Source organism: Pan troglodytes, chromosome 8 (genome assembly GCF_028858775.2).
Source record: "Pan troglodytes isolate AG18354 chromosome 8, NHGRI_mPanTro3-v2.0_pri, whole genome shotgun sequence".
Lineage (NCBI taxonomy): Eukaryota > Metazoa > Chordata > Mammalia > Primates > Hominidae > Pan > Pan troglodytes.
Window position 1 is genome coordinate 16,491,638 of NC_072406.2, and position 24,497 is coordinate 16,516,134.

The 24,497-nt window shown below is 46.5% G+C and overlaps 1 long non-coding RNA gene across 2 annotated transcripts; it reads left to right on the forward strand.

Annotated features, from left to right (window-relative positions):
* Positions 1-7,368: 7,368 nt before the first annotated feature.
* Positions 7,369-10,458, forward strand: LOC134807124 (uncharacterized). 2 transcript variants are annotated; one of them, XR_010146772.1, is made up of 3 exons: positions 7,369-7,523; positions 7,973-8,987; positions 9,180-10,458. It is a non-coding gene; the product is annotated as an uncharacterized LOC134807124 (long non-coding RNA). The 2 variants fall into 2 exon arrangements; XR_010146771.1 differs by having other exon boundaries at positions 9,216-10,457.
* The last annotated feature ends 14,039 nt before the right edge of the window (positions 10,459-24,497 follow it).

A 24,497-nucleotide genomic window follows, 5' to 3' on the forward strand; every position in this document is an offset into this window, starting at 1 on the left:
CTGGGGAGAAAATTTAAACCCACAGGAAAAAGCATGTTTAGATGTGAAAGAAAGGCTAGTTTTTTTTTTTTTTTTTTTCTTTAAAGCCAGTTGAGTATAAAAGCGGTTGATAACTCCTAGAGTAATTATTTGTAGTCCTTGCATTTAGAGATGGGCTGCCGCTGTGCCCTTTCTCTAGCCGGAGATAATTACAACACAGTCTCGCTATTCCTCCCTTCAGAAAATGATTGTAATAAAATATCAAACCTGGAGGAAGCTCAGAGTCTTCAGAGATTTTCCATAACCTGTGCCTTCAGGACACAAAAACCTACATGGCCAGACAACCAGAAACAGGACTTATTTTGAAAGATTTTTCAAAGATTCACCCACTCTGTCCAGTTTTAAATGTAAAACCACATTCATAGGCAGGAAATCCTTTCCTGTATCTAACCGTGGTGTCTCATTTTTTGTGTGTTTAATTAATTCCCTTTGTCTCTTTTCTAAATGAGGGAATTATCCTCCCATCCCTAAGTATAATTAAAGATACTGAGAAACCCTATTACTTCAGATCCCACTAATTCACAAATTGTGATAATTCCAACAAGGCCTGGACTGCAAAAATAATTAGATAAGCAAATAAATGGGGTAAACAAGCCTGTAGGTCACCTTAGAGGCCTTCACTCTATACCTGCCTTCCAGTGAAGAGCTGCCTGGACCCTTTGCTGGGGAAGTGCTGTCTGGACAGACTCACCCCTTTACCAGCTCTTCTGCCATCGAAGAGAAAGGCTGTTTAGAGACCTCTGGAGATCCCTCTTTGGGAAATCTCTTTAGGATCTTTATCCCTCCACTGCCTGTAGGAGTCTGGGTCCTCACCCTGGCTGGGCCTTCCTCTGTAGCCTTGCTTCTGCCTGGAGGAAGGCCAAAAAATCCCAGAAAGTCACTTTGTAAACAGGAGCTCCTTCCCTCCATTCATGAAAGCAAATACCTGAGGGGCTTTACTGTGGGGGAGCTGGGGTGGGGACCTGGAGGCACTGCTGTGGGCAGTCAGTTGCATTTGTGTTCCAAAATCCAGGCCTTTGTGATCCTGCGAGGACTTCTGTCTTTGTTACTGTTCAGCTGTATTTTGTCAGGTTCCTTCGTTCATTGAATCATTCTTCATTGACTGCCCACTCTGGTGCCGGACCCCAAGGATATATTACATAGACAAACTATATACAGTCCTTTTAATTTCATTTAAATTAATTTTTAACAATTAAATAGTGCTCACTACTTGCGGGCACCGTGGCAAGCACATTAACAGTAATGACTCGTTTAATTTATGCTCCTCAGTGAACTCACAGAGTCGTGGAGCAAACAGCTTACAACACAGAAGATTCAGGGCGACATCCCTGAGGGAGTCAGGTGCAGCCCGGGAACCTGGCGGGGCCGCTCCCGCATGAGTCTGTCCGGGAACCTGGCGGGGCCGCTCCCGCATGAGTCTGTCCGGGAACCTGGCGGGGCCGCTCCCGCATGAGTCCTAAAGGATAATAAGGAGATTTCAGGTGAATAACTAGGGCCATTTGCAAAGCAAAATGGAAAGTCGGTGAGGCTGGAGACCTGATGTGTCCTGTGAAAGGAAAATACCTTGGGCCCCTTCACTAAGCTAAAAAGAAAACTCAAGCTGGGAACTGCTCAGGGCAAACATGCCTCCCGTTCTATTCATAGTCATCCTTCTACTCACTGAGATAGATGCATATCTGATGGCTTCCTTTGCAAAGGCTTATCAGAAACTCAAAAGAATGCAACCTTTTGTCTCTCACCTACCTGTGACCTGGAAGTCCCCTCCCTGCTTCGAGTTGTCCCTGACTTTCTGGATGGAACCAGTGTACTTCCTACATATATTGATTGATGTCTCATGTCTCCCTGAAGTGTCTAATACTAAGCTCTGCCCCGACCACCTTGGGCACATGTCGTCTGGAGCTCCTGAGGCTGTGCAAGGGTACACATCCTCAACCTTTGCAAAATAAGCTTTCTAAAGTAACTGAGACCTGTCTCAAATTTTCAGGGTTCACAGTACCCATGAAGGAAACAGAGACAGTTGTCTAGGACTCCAAATGCTCATTTTGGTTTGGTTAGCTGGATGGAAAAGAGAGAAGGCAGAAGCAGCAAGGGTGCAGCCAACCAGCTCTTAAACAAATCCAGGTGAGGAGAGATGGCAAGCTGAGAGGTTAAATGACATCAAGTGATATAAGATGGAGGTGGGAGGCCAGGTGCAGTGGCTCACACCTGTAATCCCAGCACTTTGGGAGGCCGAGGGATCACCTGAGGTCAGGAGTTCGAGACCAGCCTGGCCAACATGGTGAAACCCCATTTCTACTAAAAATATAAAAGTTAGCCAGGCATGGTGGCACGTGTCTGTAATCCCAGCTACTGGGGAGGCCAAGGCAGGACAATCGCTTGAATCCGGGAGGCAGAGGTTGCAGTGAGCCGAGATGGCACCATTGCACTCCAACCTGGGCAACAAGAGTGAAACTTCATCTCAAAAAAAAGAAAGAAAGAAAGAAAGAAAAAGATGGAGACTGGAGACAGGGGGCTGGAGTCCAGAGAGCCCAGGAGAGGGAGGTCGAAAGTCAGATGGGGGCAGGAACTTGGGGAGGACCTGACTGTGGGGGCCTGTGCTGGTTTCTGTGATGACTTGGACTCTGGATAGAAATTGTTGTGGGTTTCGCAGGGCTGCGTGATCTGCTTTTCATTCACATTTTTTATCGTCCTGCCTGCTATTGTGAGAGGATACTGAGGGGGCAAGGCAGAATCAAGGACACAGCCAGGAGGCAGTCACTGCTCTCTAGGTGGGAGATGACAGGGCCTGGCCTAGGGCAGGAGTGGTGAAGGGGTGAGGGTGGTGGCCACGTGCTACACAGTCCCAATTAGTGTCAGTGGGGTTGGCTGGCAGACTTTATGTGGGATATGAGTGGTTTGACCTGAGAAACCGGAAGGTCTGGCTTCCACCCACGTAGGTGGTCGCTGCAGGAGATGCGGGCTTGTCAATTTCCAGAGTCGCCTGTGGTTGCAGCTGCCTGGTGTCACCTGCTGTGTGATTCACTCCCCTTCCCCCTTCCCTGTAGGCTGGATCTGTGAGTTCTTCTCACCAACAGAATACGGCAAAAGTGACAGGACTAAATGCTTATGCATACATGACTTATGCTTATGCATAAGACTGTAGCTCATCCTGTTGGAAAATTCACTCCTGCCAGCTTTGAAGAAGCAACTTCCCATGCTGTGAGCAGCCATTATGGAAAACAGTATGGAGGTTCCTCAAAAAACTTAAAGTAGAACTACCATATGACTGACCAATCTATCTACTGGGTATATACCCAAAGGAACTGGAATCAACATGTCAGAGAAATAACTGCACTCACATGTGCCATTATTCACATCAGCCAAGACATGGAATCAACCTAAGTGTCCAGCAAAGGATGAAAGTAAAGAAATGTGGTGCATAGACACAAAGGAATATTATTCAGCCCTGAAAAGGAAGGAAATGCTGTCATTTGTGACAACATGAACAAACCTAGAGGACATTATGCTAATTGACATATGCTATGTGAATTAAAAATTATGCTAAGTGAAATAAGCCAGGCCCAGAATGGTAAATACCACTCAATCTCACTGGTATGTGGAATCTAAAAGTTAAACTCATAGAAGCAGAGAATACAGAGGCTGGTGCGGGTACAGGGAAAATTGGAGAGATGTTGGTCAAAGGGTACAATGTTTCAGCTAGACAGGAGAAATAAGTTAAAGATCTATTGTGCATTATGGTAACTATAGTTAATAACAATATTTTGTATACTCGAAAATTTCTGTTAAAAGAAAAACTTTAGCCAAATTAAATTTAACCCAGTTTAGTTGAGCAAAGAACAATTCACAAATTGGGCAGCCTCCCAAGACAGAGGAGGCTCAAAGACTCCAGTGCAGCCATGGGGTGGAAGATTTATGGAGAGAAAACAGAAAGGAAGTGAGGTACACAAACAGCTGCATTGGTTACAGTGTGGCATTTGCCTCAGTTGCACATGGTTTGAACAGTTGGCCCCCTTTGCTTGGCAAAAGCTCAGTGATTGGCACAAGAGTAGGCTACAGTCTGTTTACATCTCCATTTAGGTTTTAGTTCACTGCGTACAGAGAAACCTTTAGGCCAAACTTAAAATATGGAAGGAGGCAGCTTTAGGCTAAACTTGATTTAACATTGCTAAGAGGGTGGATTTTAGGCATTCTCACCACACATTATATGAGGTAATGCACATGTTAATAGCTTGACTTAGTTATCACTCAGTGTACACATATGTGAAAACATCACATAATACACCATAGATATAGAGAATTTTTACTTGTCAATTAAAAATAAACAAAACAAAAGCACATTGTTTTAAGTCACTAAGTTGGTATTAATATTGTTATGCAGTGATGGATAACAAAGATGTCAGGAGAAAGACTGATTTTGTCTTGAACAGATCGAGTGTGAGCCACAAGAGATTCAAGCAGAAATGCAAGTAGGCGAGTGGATGTAGGGATCTGGGCTTCAGGAGAGAGGTCTGAGCCGGCTGTATCCCTGTGGGTTCAGCAGCTGTGGAGGCACTAAAAGCCATGAGAATGCATGAGACCACCGGGAAAAAGAGATAAGAGATCTGGGGTGTTGTCCTAAGACCTTAGAGACCGGAGGAGGCTCCAGTGGGATTGGAGAAGGAAAATCCCATGTGGCAGGAGGAAAACCAGGAGGGTGGCTGCATCAGAAGCAATGGGAGGAATGGGATTTGGGGGGAGAGTCATCAACTCTGCCCAGCACTGCTCATTGGTCCAGGAAGAAAGGGCACCATGTCTAGGGCTCTCCATCCCTCAGTGCCACTCGCCACCCGCCCCACAGTCCTGCTACAGACCTCTCATCAGTCAGACCTGGAACTCCTCATGACCTCCATCTCAAACCTTCTCTTTTCTTTTCTTTGCTCTTTTCTTTTTTTCTCTTCTCTTCTCTTCTTTTCTCATCTCTTCTCCTTTCCTTCTTTCTTTCTTTTTCTTTCTTTCTCTTTCCTTCCTTCCTTCTCTTTCTCTCTTTCTCTCTCTCTTTCTCTCTCTTCTCTCTCTTTTCTTTCTTTCTTTCTTTCTTTCTTTCTTTCTTTCTTTCTTTCTTTCTTTCTTTCTTTCTTTCTTTCTTTCTTTCTTTCTTCAGACGGAGTCTTGCTCTGTAGCCCAGGCTGGAGTGCAGTGGCACGATCTCAGCTCACTGCAGTCTCAACCTACTGGGGTCCCACCTCAGCCTCCTGAGCAGCTGGGATCACAGGTGTGCACCACCACTCTCTGCTAATTTTGAAAAGTTTTTGTAGAAATGGGGTCTTACTATGTTGCCCAGGCTGGTCTCAGACCCCTGGGATCAAGTGATCTTTCCTCCTTGGTCTCTTAAAGTGCCAGGATTATAGGGGTGAGCCACCACACCCTGCCTCTTTTCTACACTTGCCCTCCTCCATCTCTAGCCCCTTTCCTCAGCACACCTGTCCTGCTGATCCTCAGACACGTTGACACCTGCTAACACTGAACTGGCGTCTTTCTACTGCACCTTCCTCTCAGTTTCCCCTTGTCCAGCTGGAGTCATCTGTGTCTGTGTTCTGTCCCAGCATCTGTGTGGGTACACAGCTCCTGCCTCTGGGAAAGGCCAGGCCAAGTGTGCATCCCACCCCAGCCCCACATCTTCCACGGATGGGGCCGCAGCATCCATGTGTGTGCACAGCTCCTGCCTCCGGGAAAGGCCAGGCACAGAGTGCTTTCCACCCCAGCCCCTCACCTTCCACGGATGGGGCCACAGCATCCATGTGTGTTCACAGCTCCTGCCTCCGGGAAAGGCCAGGCACAGAGTGCTTTCCACCCCAGCCCCTCACCTTCCACGGATGGGGCCGCAGCATCCATGTGTGTGCACAGCTCCTGCCTCTGGGAAAGGCCAGGCACAGAGTGCTTTCCACCCCAGCCCCTCACCTTCCACGGATGGGGCCGCAGCATTGCTCCCTCTCTGCAGGGTCAGTGCATCTGACATCCTCTCCAAAAGAACACTGTGGTGTATCTTTGTGTACATTGTTGTGTACCTTATAATTGTGTATTTAATTATACTTACACTTTGGTCAGTGGAGTAGGCGTGTTGTAAATACTTTGAATAATGGTTTTCTTTAAGAATCAAGAGGGCCAGTTGCGGTGGCTCACGCCTGAAATCCCAGCACCTTTGGGAGGCCAAGGTGGGAGATCACTTGAGGCCAGAAGTTCAAGACCAGCCTGGCCAACCTGGCGAAACCCAGTCTTTACTAAAAATACAAAAATCAGCTGGGCATGGTGGTGCACACCTGTAATCCCAGCTACTTGAGAGGCTGAGGCACAAGAATTGCTTGAACCCAGCAGGCAGAGGTTGCAGTGAGCCAAGGCCATGCCACTGCACTCCAGCCTGGGTGACAGAGACTGTGTCTCAAAAAAAAAAAAAAAAAAAAAAAAAGAATTAAGGATGAAGTTATGCCTGAAATTCTTCAGTTATAATAAATCAGTTCTCTTCTTTCCCATCTTGTCATTTTCTTCAGAGAACTTGTCATAATTTATAAGATGCTGGTAAATAATATAAATACATTTGCATGTTTATTTATAGAGTCTGCACCCCCATTCGACTATAAGCTCTGTAGGTGGGGAAAGTGGCATTTTTGTCTGCTACTCTGGGCCTGGTACAGTAGGTGACACCTCGTGGATATTCCATACCTGCTTGTTGATAGAATAAGCGAGTGAATCCATGTTCTGCAGCAGTCATGAAGACCTTTGCTTGGAGATCAGCCTCCCAAAAGGGACATGGGATGAGCCGGGTGACACTAATGACCTCCAGCTCTGCCCTGAGGCTGTTTGGAGATCTCCTGATGGATGCTGCCAGGGCCTTTATTGAAGCACAACGAGCTTTGCATGTAGTGGCGTCTGGAGGGTGTTTCAGGATCGCTCCTTTGAGCACACGGGGTGCAGCGAGGAGACTGTGGCTTCTGCTCCTGGGATGTGGGCTCCTAGGGCTTTCCACTGGCATCAGGTGGCCACACACTGATGGTAGCACTGACCAGCATAGTCTCAGCATGAGGCAGCTGGTCCGAGGTGCAGCTTAAACCTTTCTCAAGGGAGGTGCCAAGGTGCCACCACTGCTGGAGCCCAGGAAGAAGTGTGTGAATACTTTTCAGCCATGAAATGAAGGAAATCCTGTCGATTGTGATGACACGGATGGACCCCGAGGCGACTACGGAGCAGCGAGCATCCCCAGATACCGCCCAGCCTGGGAGGAAAAGGCTCTGTGGTCTATTTGTCTTATGTCATAAATAATGCTTATGACATAAACCTCCATGCCAGGCATGGTTTTCTGAAACTGGCCTCAGTCATCCCTGTCCCACATTCTCTTCTGGAAACCCCCCCTCCCCCATCAAGACGCGGCCTCGGACCCCTCACCCCTTGCATTTGGGAGGGCTCATGGCTCACAGTCGTGGTGGCACGAGAGGCTGAGCTACCCCAGGCAGGTGAGAGATGCTGCAGTGTCTGCCTTGTTGACAGCACGTGAGCTGTGGGCCCTGACGCCCCATGCAGACGTCCCTTGGCCTCGAGAACCGAGTCAGTGGGAGCCAAGGCCATGGAGAGGGCGCTCCCAGTGTCCCCCAGTGAGAGTCGGCCAGGCTGCCACAGCAACACACCACAGGCCGGGAGGCTTCAAAGATAGGAACCTGTATTCTCATAATTCTGGAGGCTGGGAGTCCAAGATAAAGGTGTCCTCAGAGTTGCTTCCTCCGGAAGCCTCTCTCTGCGGCTTCAGACGGCCGCCTTCTTGCCATGGCCTCACAGGGTCACCCCTCTGCCTGTGTCTGTGCCCTAATCTCTCCTTCCAAAGACACCAGCCAGATGGGACTAGAGTCCACCCTAGTGACCTCACCTCACCTTAATCACCTCTTTAAAGCCCCCCGTCTCCAAACAGTCCCATTCTCAGGCACTGGGGGACAGGACGTCTGCACATGGATTTGGATTTGGGGGGACATGATGCAGCCGAGCTGAGGTCCCAGCCAATAGCAGCATCCTGCAGCCATGAGTGAGGTGGGCAGTTTCCTGCAGAAGACTCCAGCCCCGGCCCTGGGGCCACCAGACCCTGAGGACCAGAGAGAAGCGGTCGCTGTCTGCGTGCGGGAGCTCCTGGCTACAGAACGCGTGAGCAGAACATGGTGCATGCTTGTGACCTGTAGTTTTGGGCCCCTGGATGCTGATTATTCAGCCATGGTCACTGAAATACCCTCAGCCTGGGAGTTCTCATATTATCTCAACTAACCTTTGCACACATCAAGGTGCCTGTCTCACGGATGAGGACACCGAGACATACGGGATTAAATAAACTGCTCAAAACACACAGTTGCTAAGTGGTGACCCGGACTTGAACCCCGTCTGGCTGACTCCCGAGCCGTTCCCCCCGTGGAGGAGGTCTCGGACAGTGCCTGACTCCCGAGCCGTTCCCCCCCGTGGAGGAGGTCTCGGACAGTGCCTGACTCCCGAGCCGTTCCCCCCGTGGAGGAGGTCTCGGACAATGCACAGAGACTCGGTGCGGAAGACCCGCGCCATTCCCACAGGCGTGTCCTGCTCTTTTCGGGACTGGCTGCAGAAGAGTCCCTGCCTGCAGCTCACTCAGCTCAGAGGACGCTGGTGAGGCCAGGCCTCTGGCTGTTCCAGGCAGACCCAGCACCCATGTCAGGAGCAGCCAGTGTCTCCCCAGGACGGCAGATGGAGGCAAACCCTGGTGTCTGAGTGGCTTCAAATAGCTGTACACCTGGAAGCCTCAAAGTGCAGGGAACACGGCAGATGGGGGCAGGTGGATGCCCAGGAAGCCTCACCACAGTCACCTGGCTTATTTGCCCCGGCCGGGCCATTCACAAGGCTTGCTGCTGAAAAGCAGTAGGCTCTGCCCACCCAGCTTTGCACTGCAGGCCTGGCTCCAACCCACACAGGTAGGCAGCCTGGCAGAGGGGAAAAGCCAGCTCAGTCACTCTTAACCGCACTTGCCTGCTGGCTGCTGCTTCTTTTTCTTCTTCTTCTTCTTTTTTTTTTAAGAGAAATTGATTAAGCATTTTTCCTTTTTTCTCTGTTTCTGAAATATATTTGGAGGATACACTATTTCTATTCTGGTACTCTCTCCTTAGAGGAAAAAAAAAGTTATTTTTCACCTGTTGATGCAGCAAAACGGAACCAGAAGCAGGAGTTCCAAGCCAGCCGTGCCTTTCTCTCCACTTCCTTCCCTGGGTGCAACCACAGCGGCGTGGTAGTGACTGTGGATAGTAAGTTCCTGCATTGCGGCTCTTCTGACCCGCGTCAAGGGTGAGCTTCCTGCTCTGCCGATGTGCTTTGCCTCCTGGAAGCTTCAGACATGGAAGCCATGTTCTGCAGGACCAGGAGAAACCCCACTTTCATCCCACGTCTCTGGTTATCAGAGCATCAAATCCAAGTTTGACCTACATTACAGGGCAAGTCGGTCATGAGCACACACTGGACCATGACAAATTGATTGTCGTGACTTTATTGATGTCAAGGGGGATACAGTGCCACGATTAATAATTTACCCAACAGAGAAAAGCTTTTCTTGTCTCTGTGATGCCGGAGAGCCCAAGGTTTGATTGTTCCAAGTCCGAGCACTAAGGAGGGAGGTGCTCACACTTACAGCTCAGGTGAAAATCCACAGCAGAAGATTCCTGGTAGCCTCCTTTCTGCGTGCCCACAAGTCGTCGAGGCAGAAAGTGAAGTTTGTTCTCTTATAACAAACCATTTGGACAGACACTTGGTTTTTCTGTTCTCAGAATTTTTTCTGCTCTACCCAAACTAGGGGTTGGCGTTGCATAAGTACCTTGGGCACTTGGGAAATGCCTGTTTCGTTTCATTACATTGAGCGGTGATAAGAAGATTCAGACACTAATTGGCATTTTCCCCTAAATCTCCATGGAAATGCAGTCTCTACTCCAGGGCACCATGTACTGCGAGGACTTTATACTCGCCCTCCGAGTGAAAGGAGAATGAAGGAATGAATACAGAGGTGGACAGGGTCATTTCTGTCCCATAACTGCATATTGTCGACATTTTTCTTTTCTGAGATGGCGTCTCGCTCTGTCGCCCAGGCTGGAGTGTGGTGGCATCATCTCAGCTCACTGGAACCTTTGCTTCCCGGGTTCAAGCGATTCTCCTGCCATGACAGGCACCCACCACCATGCCCGGCTAATTTTTGTATTTTTAGTAGAGACGAGGTTTCACCGTATTGGCCAGACTGGTCTTGATCTCCTGACCTCGTGATCCACCCACCTTGGCCTCCCAAAGTGCTGGGATTACGGGCGTGAGCCACCGTGCCCAGCCTTTTGTGGACATTTTAAACAGCAGGGAAATTAATCCTGAGCAATAATAAATAAATAAATAACTAAATAAATAAATCATGGTTTTTGTTTGAATCTTAAAAAAACAACGAAACATGTTTTCACTTTTTTTTTTCCTTATCTAATTTGGCTACTGCTTCACTTTCTCTGCCACCTCTCTTACTGCAGTTTCAACTAAATGACTAAGCAAATTAGATCTTGAGTTGCTTTTCTGGAATGCGGAGAATTGGAGAATCAGATAAAAGTCGAGGTATCTCTCTCTCTTCAGCAGCTTCCAGATCGGGGGCTGGAGCTGAGCGGGGGTGTTGTGCAATCCCGTACTGTTGTTGAGCAGGCTTCGGTTCAGGGAGACCAGGCAGGCTGAGGCCCAGGAGAGTGCCCCCTTGCATCTGCCCTGGGGGAAACTCTAGAAGGGGTAGAGAAAATCCGAGAAGAAAGGATATTTTTACACGGTAGGATTGTATTTTTATCCCCGGAGGCTTGCTGAATGCAGGTTTCTGGGTAAGTTACACAATACAGGAAAAGTAACTGTTTAGCGTATAGGTGATACGTGTTGGAGGCCAGAGCACTCTGCAAAGCCCCGCCCCTGTGTGTGTCGTGTGGTCTGAAAACAAAGAGCAGGCAGCACCTTCTGGAGGTGAGGCTGGCCCAGGACTGAGATGGCTGTAACTCTGCGGGTCGCCTGCCCAGAGGCTGCACTTCAGCCGGCGGGGAAGCCAGGATTGATCTTAAGTCATTCGATTCTCAGGCCATAGGTCGTTGCCAAACTGCAGCCTGGAAAAATAGTCTATTGATTTTCTGAGTCAAATAAAGTTATGTCAATGTAGAATTAAATAGATAGTCACATAGCTGTAACATCCCCAAAGATGGAAATACTACACATCAAATGTGCCTGTGGTCTCTTTGTTCATCTGTTCCTTCCTGTTCTTACTGCTATCAGAAAAAAACATACCTAGCATTGCTAAATAAGGCTTGAGAAACAAGCGTGTTTTGTAAATAGCACATCTTCGTACAAACTCATATAATATTTTCAAACCCTGAAGTCGCTTGCGTTTTTCTTAGCTATTCACAGCAACTCTGCAAGATGCTGCTCACATTGGGTTTAAATTGTGACATCATAACCAAATTATGTCCCCTTGGGCAAGTCAACTAAACTCTTTTCCCCATTTCTTCATCTCTAAATTGGAATGATAATCCAAGCTTCCTCAAATAAATCAAAGTGAGAATCAAACCAGCCTGGCCAACACGGTGAAACCCCGTCTCTACTAAAAATACAACACTAGCCGCGTGTGGTGGCGGGCACCTGTAATCCCAGCTACTCGGGAGGCTGAGGCAGGAGAATCACTTGAACCCAGGAGGCAGAGGTTGCAGTAAGCTGAGATCACGTCATTGCACTCCAGCCTGGGTAACCAGAGCGAAATTCTGTCTCAACAAAAATAAATACATGAAAAGTCAGGTTAGGTATGTGGGTGCTAAGAACCACATGCACATGGAACTGCTTGCCTCTGTCTCTGTTATTTACTAGAGGAAGACACCGATATGGCGCCCAAGCCTATCGCTGGTCTGACCTTTTCATGCCATCACAGAGGGGATATGAGGTTGGATGTGTTCTCCCTGCCAGCCTTGCCTTCTTGCCATCACAATCATCCCTCTAGATATGCCTGCAACAAGGACCCAGAGTCCTAGGTCTTGGCGCCTTTGCTGCTGCCTCCCTGGGAGGGGTCACCCGGCACACCGTGACCTCCTCACCTCACCCCTCTGTAGCCTTCAACCCCAACCCCCCTTTCTTCGCCTGACAGTCAGAGTGAAGAGAGAAAGCATGATTCAGATGCATCTCTGCTATTCCACGCTCCCAAAGGCCTCCTCATGTCTCTGGGGGCAAAAGCCAAAGTCCTCCCACTGGCCTTCAGATGCCCCACAAACCCACCACTCCGTCCCTCTGACAACATCTCCTCCTGCTCTTCTGGATCCAGCCACCTCCTTGTGTGTCTTCAAGCTCTGCAGCCTTCACAGGGGCCCCTCCTGCCTGGAGCACTCTTGCTGTGTATCTGCGTAACTTGCCTCTCCACCTCCTCACCTCCTGTCTCCTGCTCTCCGTCCTTCTTCCTGCTGTTCCTTTCCTCCGCAGCACCATTCACCTTCTAACAGGCCGCTCCTCATGACTTCTGTATTTGGTCAGTTTCCCCAAACAAGAACGCAAACTCCACCAGGCAGAGACTTGCACTTGTTTCGTTCTCGGTGGATCCCTCATACCCTGGAACAACACGTAGTGGGCATATGATCAGTATTTGTCGAATGTGTAAATAAAGAAAGGAAGTAAGGAACAAATGAATGGACACATGAAATGTGTTGCAGGCAGAAAAAAGTTAGAAAAGACAACACGACATTGCGCAGGGGTTGAGAGGAAAAACGGAGATCTGGATTGTGATGTTTTCCCCTCCCTTACCAAAAGGCAGTTTTACACACGAACAAACTGAGTCAGAATAATCATTGCAGCAGAATTTGCCAGAGGTCAGGGACCTGCCGGCCAGTCTCAGTAAGATGAAACGTAGAAAATTCACTCACAATCCCCAGAGAGCACAAGGCTTAGGGTGTCCATCAGGGAGTGGCTGCTCACGGGGTCAATGGGGCCGAGAAGGAGCAGCTTAAGTAAAATAAAGGGTATTTACTGGGGGATGCAAAGGAGACGGAACTGGGACATGGAAATCTGTCGGGGTTTTGAAGATTATTCTCTCTCTCTACAGCTGGTGTCCCCTTCTCCCTGCTGTCCCAATGCTCCCACCAAATCAGTCAACGTCATACGTAGACTTGCCCATTGTACAGCTCACCCTGTGGCACAGCAGGGCCTGCACACGCCCTAGTGCAGGACGCCAAGTCACCCAGTGCTGATTCCTGATTTCTAGGACAGAAGATCCACTGGCTCACAATGGCTTAGGTGTCCACCTGGATCATGGCCCTAGCCAGGCAGTTGAGGCCCAGGACAGCCAGGGCACTCCTGAGAGGCTGTCTCTGGAGAACTATCTGGGGGTCTGGGGGACTCAGGGCTGGACGGACTCCCAGAAACATTCTCATCCAGAGCTGGGGCAGGAATACCTCCAGCATCCGTAGCTCCCATGGACAATGTGATGCCCTTTTAAAGCAGCAAGTAGATGGCACTGGGTGCCATGGGCGTGGGAATGATAAGGAGCGTGGGGTGGAGCAGAGAAATTGGTTTTACATTGTAGCTGTGGACAACACTGTTATTTTGTATTATTTGTTGTACTTAACATGATTCTGTACAAAGAATGCTCGAAAAAAGAAAAGACAGAGGATGTTCAGTAAATTAGAGGGAAGTTCCCTGCTGTGTCATGGAGCAATATTTATAATCTGGGCCCTTTAGGGAAGGGATTACTGGCACAGAGATTACAACGGCGCTGTAAGAAGAGATTCCAGACCAGTTTTGTAATTTATTTCGCTTTCATGAAACCCCCCACAAATCAGAAAAGCTCTGTAAGTAGAGACTTCTCTGAAGGGAACATCCAAGGGAAGAAGCTCCTCCCCTCTTGAAGAGGTGGTGGAGGGACCTCGGGAGGGTGGAATTCAAAGCAGTTAAGCATTCGTCATTGAACGCGTGGCCTCTGAGCACGCCGGCTGCAGGACTGGTTCCCTCACCTCGCTGCTCCCTGGCATCCGACCTGTGAGATGGTAACAGTGGCATCTACCAAATAGGACTGTAGTGAGAACCACTACAAGTCTCTAATGCACGGCAAGGTTTATGTGAATATTAGCCAATTTTACTATTGCTCTGATTCCTGGGGAGTAGCTGAAAGTCAGTGCACTCAAGCCCCTGAAGTGCCGTCTTCTTGTCACCATCATGATTTTCTCTTTTAGCCATACTTGTTCATTATTGGTGCTATACATGAATCAATTTTTTTCTTTAAATAGCATGATTTGTGTGTATGTTGTGTATTTATTGTATCCACTAAAGTGAACACATAAATTTTAAAATAAAAATATGCATTTAGATGCCATTGAATTAATCTCTGGGCACACCACTATTTGGGGCACACTGTCCTACAAAATGCGTATGGTTCTGTATCTATAGAACAAATTATCACTGTCCCCAAGGCATAACCACTGCCTGCAGAGGTCCTCACTGATGGTGGAGTTTGCTCTGATGCTCTGGCCTGGTCACTGCAGCTTTCTACGTCTGATTCACATCTTTCTTTTTGGCACTGTCTCCCACTAGCACTACACCAGATTCCTGTAATTCCGTTAAACTGGGGAGCAGGCCATGCAACCAGCTTCTGCGACTCAGGCTGTTCCCTGGAATGCAGCATCCATCCTGCAGTGTCCTTCTTCACTGTCTTTTTTTATCTTCACAAAACTTCTTGCAAACAAAATCCTATTTTTTTTTAATTTTTATTTGAGACAGTCTTGCTGTGTCACCCAGGCTGGAGTGCAGTGCTGCGATCCCAGCTTATCACAAGCTCCATTTCCCGGGTTCAAGCAATTCTCCTGCCTCAGCCTCCTGAGTAGCTAAGATTACAGGCACCTGCCACCATATCTGGCTAATTTTTGTATTTTTAGTAGAGAGGAGGTTTCACTATGTTGCCCAGGCTGGTCTCAAACTCTTAGCCTCAAGTGATCCACCCACCTCGGCCTCCCAAAGTGCTGGAATTACAGGCGTGAGCCACCATGCCCAGCCTGAATCCTATTTATTTAATTGATTTACAAACAATTTTCAGAAATGAAAATTTCAAATTGACTTTTAACTGGTAATTTCTTTTAAAATCTGAATCTAGGCTGGGCACAGTGGCTCACGCCTGTAATCCCAGCACTTTGGGAGGCTGAGGCAGGCGGATCACGAGGTCAGGAGGTCGAGACCATCCTGGCTAACATGGTGAAACCCCGTCTCTACTAAAAATACAAAAAAATTAGCTGGGCATGGTGGCAGGCGCCTGTAGTCCCAGCTACTTGGGAGGCTGAGGCAGGAGAATGGCATGAACCCAGGAGGCGGAGCTTGCAGTGAGCCGAGTTCGCACCACTGCACGCCAGCCTGGGCGACAGAGTGAGACTCCATCTCAAAAAAATAAAATAAAATAAAATCTGAATCTGTAAGTTTCTTCACCCTTTCCTTTTGTCAAGAAGTTAGTGATCTGTTGCAAACTACAATAACATAACTACTTAATATACCATAGAAGAAATACAAAGAAATATGTAGGCATTATGCCAATAGATTCAACAATTTTAGATAAAATTGAGAAATTACTTGAAAGACACATTATCAAAAACTGACACAAGAAGTAATAGAAACTATGACTAGCTCTATATTTATTTTTTAAATTTGCTTCTTAATTTAAAATTTTTGATGAAGAAGAGTCCAGACCTAGATTGATTTATCAGTGGGTTCTGTAAAAACTTTGAGAAGAAACAATACCAGTTTCATATAAGCTCTTTCAAAAAGTTGTGGAAAATCTTCTAAAGGGGATTACTTTTGAACCTATTTTATTAATTAATTATCTTTATAAAAAGATTAGATAAAGAAGATAGAAATGCCATTGATTAATATTCCTTACAATGTACCTGAAAATTTATTCATAAAATATTTGCAAATCAAATCCAATAATATGTAAAAAAAGACAATCCCTCATGACCAAGTGGGATTAATCCCAACAATGCAAGGTTGGTTCATTTGTCAAAAATTAGTGTATTTCACCATATCAATAGAAAACAGGGCTGGGCGTGGTGGCTCACGCCTGTAATCCCAGCACTTTGAGAGGCCAAGGTGGGTGGATCATGAGGTCAGGAGATCAAGACCATCCTGGCTAACACGGTGAAACCCCGTCTCTACTAAAAATGCAAAAAATTAGCCAGGCGTGGTGGCGGGCGCCTGTAGTCCCAGCTACTGGGGAGGCTGAGGTAGGAGAATCGCGTGAACCCAGGAGGCGGAGCTCGCAGTGAGCAAGATTGCGCCACTGCACTCCAACCTGGGCGACAGAGTGGGACTCTTGTCTCAAAAAAAAAAAAAAAGAAGAAGAAAAAAGATAAGCATCATATGATTGTCTCCATTGATAAAGAAAAAGCGATCGACACAATTTAACATCAATTTGTAATCATCACAATCAACAAACTAAGAAGAAAAGGAAACGTTTCAATATGATGAAGGATATCTATGAAAAACCTGCAGCTAACGTCATATCTACTGTCTAATATTGAATTATTTTCTCATATGATCAAGAGTGAGTCGAGAAAAATTGCTCTCAGTCCTTTTATTCAACATCTAATGGTGGTCTTAGGCTGTGCAAAGAGACAAGAAAAACAAAATAAAAGGGAAACAGGTTGGGAAGGAAGAAGTACAACTGTATTTAGCCACAGCCAACATACTGTTTGCAGAGATAATTCTAGGAATTCTTTTTAAAAAGATTTTCAATCTAATAAATAAATACTTTTACAAGCTCACAGGATAGATTAATATTCAATATTAATTACATTTCTGTACACTAGCAACAAACAATAGAAATACATTTGTTTTAATGCCATTAGCAATAACATCCAAAAAAGTAAAATATTTAAGGATAAATTTAACAACGTGTGTAAGATCTTATACTGAAAACCATAAAATGTTGTTTGAAAAATTATAGGGGGCCTAAATAAATGAAGAGTTATACTACATTCAGAGATTAGAGAATTCAATATTTCAAAGATGCTATCATCCCCAAAATTGATCTATAAATTTAAAACAATTTCAATTAAAGCCCCACCAAGACTTTTTGTAGGCTTAGACAAGCTTAACCTAAAATTTCCATGGAAACAAAAAAAAAATCCTGGAGTAGCCAAGATAATTCTGAAAAAGAAAAACAGGGCTGCAGGATTTACCCTGCCCAAATGTGATGCTTACTATAAAGAAAGCTGGCCCGGCGTGGTGGCTCACGCCTGTAATCCCAGCATTCTGGGAGGCCGAGGCGGGCAGATCACGAGGTCAGGAGATCAAGACCATCCTGGCTAACACGGTGAAACCCCGTCTCTACTAAAAAAAATAGAAAAAATTAGCCAGGCATGGTGACAGGCGCCTGTAATCCCAGCTACTTGGGAGGCTGAGGCAGGAGAATGGCGTGAACCCGGGAGGCGGAGGTTGCCATGAGCCGAAATCACGCCACTGCACTCCAGCCTGGGCAACAGAGCGAGACTCTGTCTCAAAAAAAAAAAAAGAAAAAAGAAAAAGAAAAAGAAAGCTACCGTAATTGACTAGGCGACACTAATGTCACATAATCAATGCCACTAAGATAGACATTTTGATAGTGAAACTAATAGAAAATTTATAAGTAGACCTACGTATGTATGACTGATTGATAATTTGAGAAAAGTGCTAAATTAATTCAGTGGAGAAAGACACTCTTTTCAGAAAGTTGTGCTGGAATAATTGGATAACAAGTGAAAAAAAGGGAACCTCAACTCTTACCTCACATTATACACAAATGAATAGCATAACATAAAACCTAAAATTATTAAACTTTAAAAGCACACCTAGGAGAAATGAGTTGCTGTAACTCAATCTAACTCAGTCATAGGCGAAGATTTTATGGGCAAGATGCAAGAGAGAAAAACATAAAATTTTAAACGGATGAGTTGATCTTTATAAAAATTTACAACCTTTGCATTATTAAGACATGAAAACACAGGCACAGATACAGAGAATATTCATAATACATAGGTCCGACCATCAGAAACGGCAAGAGATGTGATCAGACAGATGCTTCACCCCAAGAAGACACAAGTGACCAGGAAGCTCAAGAAGATGCTCATTGCCGTCAGTCACTGGACAGCTGCAAGTCAAAACCGCCATGGGAAAGCATCCTCACCCATCACAGTGGCCCAAGACCAACATTAACTGCAAATGGGCCGGGCGCGGTGTCTCATGCCTGTAATCCCAGCACTTTGGGAGGCCAAGGTGCGCGGATCACCTGAGAGTTTCAGACCAGTCTGACCAACATGGCGAAACCCCATCCCTACTAAAAACACAAAAACTAGCCCAGCATGATTGTGCACGCCTGTAATCCTAGCTACTTGGGAGGCTGAGACAGGAGAATTGCTTGAACCAGGGAGGTGGAGGTTGTAATAAGCCAAAATCGCACCACTGCATTCCAGTCTGGGTAACAGAACGAGACTCTGTCTCAAAAAAAAAAAAAAAAGCAAATGAAGATACAAGTGCAGGTGTGCACCTGGAGCAAGCACAGCCACTTTGCAAACCAGATTAGCAATTCCTTATAAAGCTAAACACACAATTACTATATGAAGTTAGGTACATGCTTGCCAAAGTGCTAGAGCTCCAAACCGGAAACAGCCTAAATATCCATCAACCCGTGAATGCATGAACTAATTGTGACACCTGTAGAGTGGACTGCTTCTCATTAATTAAAATAAACAACAAACAAACAAACCACTGATGACATGCAACAACATGATCAGAGGCCAGAGCATTTCAACCGAGTGAAAGAAGACAGACACAGGAGGCCACAGCCTGTGATTTGTGTATATGAAATTCTAGCTGAGGCCAAACTCATCGAGTGTGATGCAAAGCAGTGAGTGGGTGTCTGGGGCAGACAAAAGCAGAAGATGAACTAGAGAGAGTCACCAAGCACCTGAAGGGCAATGTAAACGTTCCAGATCTTGATCAAACCGTGCACCTAAAATGGATGCATTTTGCTACACCTCGATCACATCTCAACAAAGTTGTTGTATAAATTCAGGGGCAAGTCTGAGAGCTCTTGGGAGCAGAGAATATCCATTCCTATGGCAGGTGCACTTGGGAGACGGCAGGACAAGCTGAAGGTACCACTGAATTCTTAAAGCAGAGGAGCAAACTCAGGCTCAGTGGGGACACGGTTTGCCCAGTGTTTCTGGGCTAGGACACAGCAGAGCAGAGATTTAGTTTTGTTCGTTCTGATTCCAAAGCTCCCTGGAGCTGAGCAGGGTGATTTTTTGCTGGTGTTTGAATCAGCACAGACACAGTAACTGAGAGTAAGTTCACCAAGCAACAGATGTCACCGCTAGTTTCCATAGGAGCAATTTTGTGCATGTGTGTGCTGTGTGTGTGCATGCATGTGTATGTGTGCACATGTATATATGTGTACATATATGTATGAATGTATATGTGTGCATATGTGTGTATATGCATCAGTGTGCACTTTTACATACATTCTATATATTATATAAATATATAGATCATTATTTGGTTGAGTCAGACCACCAACATTCAAGTCAAGTAAATAATTCTGTGGGGTAAATAAATAAATTCTACCGACTCCATTTCCCAAGTGGATGTTGTAGATCTCCTTAAATCAAGGCAAACCACTGCCTGCATAGCAGATACTGACTGATTCAGCAACACAAACAGGACTTGAGTCATAGACATAGAGTCTCTAAGGAGTATAACCTGCCACTCTACATTTTTGAAAACAGATCTTTTCAGAATCAACTTCCATAGTCATCCTGAAGTTCAGCTCATCCATTGGACCATGAACAACTGTCAATACAAGGAGCCAAGTAGTCTAGATGTTCTTCAAAACAGCAGATACGGCCGTGCGCCGTGGCTCATGCCTGTAATCTTAGCATTTTGAAAGGCCGAGGCAGGCAGATCACTCAAGCTCAGGAGTGCAAGACCAGCCTGGGCAGCATGGCGAAACTCCATCTCTACAAAAAAATGCAAAAATTCACCAGGCATGGTGACGTGCACCTTTAGTCCCAGCTACTCAGGAGGCTGAGGTGGGAGGATTGCTTTAACCCTGGAGTTGGAGGTTGCAGTGAGCCGAGATTGCACCACTGCACTGCAGCCTGGGTGGCAGAGTAAGACTCGGTGGGTTTTTTGTTAGGGTCACACATATAAGCTTGGGGGACACAGGCATTCAGAGCATAGCAAGCCCCCTTTTCCTTCTCTTCTCAAATACCTTGGACCTGTCTGAATTATTTCCATTTCTCAAATGTGATTTTCCACCCCCACATCCCCAACTTGTCCTTAGGTCCTTGCCTCTGCCTGGGAAATGCTGAGTTCACTTTTCTCCTTATCTAACCTTACTCCTCCTTCTGGGCCAGTTAAAATCCTGCCTCTTCTATGAGGCATCCCCTTGAGGCCTCCCTGCCTCACCTGAGTGAATTCGTCCTCTGCCTCTTCTCTGAGCTCCTGAGCAGTTAGACGGTGCTTTCTCAGCTTTCTCCTCACCTCCTTTTGTGTGTGGACACAGAGACCTGCTGCCAGAGCCCACCCTTCCAGGAAAGAGTGGGGTCGTCACACATTGCTCAGCCCACCCGGCCTTACACCCCCAGGGCAGCCCCTGGTGACCCAGGACCACCCAGGGGAGGACACCTGACAGCTGGACTTCCTGCTCTCACTCCTTCCCTTCACAGGTATTGATGGCTAATACGTGCCCTGCACCCCAAATGTGCACCCCTTTACACACCTTACACCCCAAATGTGCACCCCTAATACATACCTTACACCCCAAATGTGCACCCCATTATACACCTGGTACCTCAAATGTGCACCCCATTACACACTTTACACCCCAAATGTGCATCCCAGTACACACCTTACACCCCAAATGGGCACCCCAATACACGCTTTACACCCCAAATGTGCACCGCATTACACACCTTACACCCCATATGTGCACCCCTAATACATACCCTATACCCAAATATGCACCCCATTACACACCTGGTACCTCAAATGTGCACCCCATTACACACCTTACACCCCAAATGTGCACCCCATTACACACCTTACACCCCAAATGCACACCCCTAATACATACCTTACACACAAATATGCACCCCATTACACATCTGGTACCTCAAATGTACACACCTGGTACCTCAAATGTGCACCCCAATACACAATTTATACTCCAAATGTGCACCCCTAATACATACCTTACACCCCAAATGTGCACCCCATTACACACCTTACACCTAAATGGGAACCCCTAATACACACCTTGCACCCCAAATGGGCACCCCAATACATTCATTACATACAAATGGGCACCCCATTACACAACTTGCACCTCAAATGTGTACTCGTAATACACACTCTGTACTTCAAATGTGCACCTAATACCTCACACCCCAATGTGCACCCCTAATCCACACCTTACACCCAAATGTGCACCATTGCACACCTTACACCCCAATGTGCACCGTTACACACCTTACACCCCAAATGTGCACCATTATCCACCTTACACCCCAAATGTGCACCCCATTACACACCTTACACTCCAATGTGCACCGTTACACACCTTACATCCCAAATGTGCACCCCATTACACACCTTGCACCCCAATACGCACCGTTACAAACCTTACACCCCAAATGTGCACCATTATCAACCTTACACCCCCAAATGTGCACCCATTACACACTTTACATCCCAAAGTTCACCATTACACACCTTACACCCCAAATGTGCATTATCCACCTTACACCCCAAATGGGCACCATTACACACCTTGCACCCCAATGTGCACCCCATTACACACCTTGTATCTTGATGCCTAATACACACCTTGTCTCAGTGTTGGCTACCAGAGAGCCCAACCCAGGACAATCACAAAAAATTGAATTTCAAGCCCTGGGCAGACCCACGATGCTGGAACAGCTTCTCACACACAGCACATAGCAGGTGCTCAAAGGCTGTATTTGAGGCATGAGTATCTTTGAACAAGGTCTGAGATAGATCTACCATATATACTAAATTCCATTCTTCAGTGAATGTGTAAGTAGGTAAATAGGAGTAATAATTTACGATAAGCTGTTCCATGACCCACCTAACAGTGTCAGCCCTATGTTACTGGTGATGAATGTGGAAACATTGTGAATGACCTCAAAATATCAACTGTATGTGCATAGTTAGGAATAAATTAAAGTGATATATAATGCCCTCTGCCATAGTCCACTGTTGTTATTGTTTGAGGTTCACTTAAGATGTTAGTACTTTAAGAACTCAATTCAAGAAGCCACTGGGGATTTATCAAGAGGCAGAGTTTAGAAACAACTTAATGGAGTCCCTGAATGCGTGACACCTCCCAGGCGATGCACACAGCTCTTGATTTGTTTGCCAGGAATTCTGAGTGAGCTCAGAGGTCTTCATCCCTGTCACCAGCAATTGCAGCTTTGCTATCGTAGGATTCAGCCTGTGTTAACATGTTAAATCCCCGAGAAGGCCAAGGACATGGCTGCCTTGCGACCTGGCTGCTCCTGACACAATATCTTCTGTCTGAATAGATTTTCCTCCGAATGTCCCTGGAGACCATGAGCCCTGACAGCAGCCACTCTCCTTGTACACAGCAGCCTGATGTTCACGCCATCAAAATCACATCGGGGCAGAAGATGTGATAAATTAATGCCACCTAATTTAATGCCATTTTTAAAATACCATCTTTTTATTTCTTGCCTTTAATTTTTAAAAAAATCTATTTTTGGTCTTTGATGATGGTGACGTACAGAAGGGTTTTTGGTGTGGTTGTCCTTTCTGTTTGTTCGTTTTCCTTCTAACAGACAGGACCCTCAGCTGCAGGTCTGCACACGTATGTTTATTACGGCACTATTCCCAATAGCAAAGACTTGGAACCAACCCAAATGTCCAACAGCAATAGACTGGGTTAAGAAAATGTGGCACATATACACCATGGAATACTATGCAGCCATAAAAAATGAAGAGTTCGTGTCCTTTGTAGGGACATGGATGAAACTGGAAACCATCATTCTCAGCAAACTATTGCAAGGACAAAAAAACCAAACACCACATGTTCTCACTCATAGGTGGGAATTGAACAATGAAAACACATGGACACAGGAAGGGGAACATCACACTCCAGGGACTGTTGTGGGGTGGGGGCAGGGGGGGAGGGATAGCATTAGGAGATATACCTAATGCTAAATGACGAGTTAATGGGTGCAGCACACCAACATGGCACATGTATACATATGTAACAAACCTGCACATTGTGCACATGTACCCTAAAACTTAAAGTACAATAATAATAAAATAATAATAATACCATCACAGAAGTTTTCAGCAATTAACAAAGGAGATTGCGGTGGGTTTCAGCAGGGCAGGCTAAAAAGTGTTTATGCCATTCCCTGAGTCATTGATGAGTCCGCAGGCCACCGCCACCCAGGGAAAATGCTATTAAGAACTCAGGAGTGGAGGGGGAAGGCTGCAAGTCACAAGCTTCCACTAATTGCCGTCCTCTTGATTTGATTTTCTCTAAACTTTAAGTCAGGATGACAGCCCACTGGAAAAATCACAAGGTGCTTTCCATTTATAACCTTTACATAAGAAGGATCTTAACATGTGAAAAATTTTAGGAAAACTGCAATTAAGGAGGCCTGAACTCAGAAAGGAAGAGAGAAATAAAGAAAGCATCCTCGCGGCAAAATGTCAAGCATGTGGGTTCTGCAGTGGAACAGGCTTTTGTCTCTTACAGACTAGGCCTATAATTAAGAGACTGGGGTGTGAGCCCAGGCGGCTGCGATTAGCAAGTGTGACTGCCTGTTGCTGTTACCCATAACATCTCTGCAGCTTCATCCAAACAAGTACAGAGGACTAATCACATTAACACTAATAATAGTAATAGAGTTAAGAGAACAGACACAAAGCAACAGATAAACAGTCCCTTCTTCCCCACCTAATAGCGCCTCTCTTTTCCTTTCCTTCTCCTTGGCTCCGAGTTCTGATTTGAGACCCAGCCCCGCATTTTCACGGCGGCATCCGTGGTCAGCTGTGGCGCGGGGGTGGCTCTGAACAGCTCTACCCTGGGCTGCGTCTCTGCCAGCCATGGCTCAGGTAGTGCCGCACAGCAGTGAAGCATTTGATCTTTTCTACTGGCTCTTTCATTTGCAGAAGGGGCAGGGAAAACACAAAATGAAAAGCGTGTCTTGGAGCAAGAGGCCGTGACAAGGGAATAAAACCAAGAAGCCCGCAGGTCACACAGCAGGCAGGCGGCCGCTTCCCGTGGGTGTGCAGAGCTGATGTGCAGAGACGTATTGATCCTCCGTGCTCTGTCTCACTGGCGAGGCAGTCATGGTCTGCATATTAACACACAGCCTCAGCTGCCTCCAGTG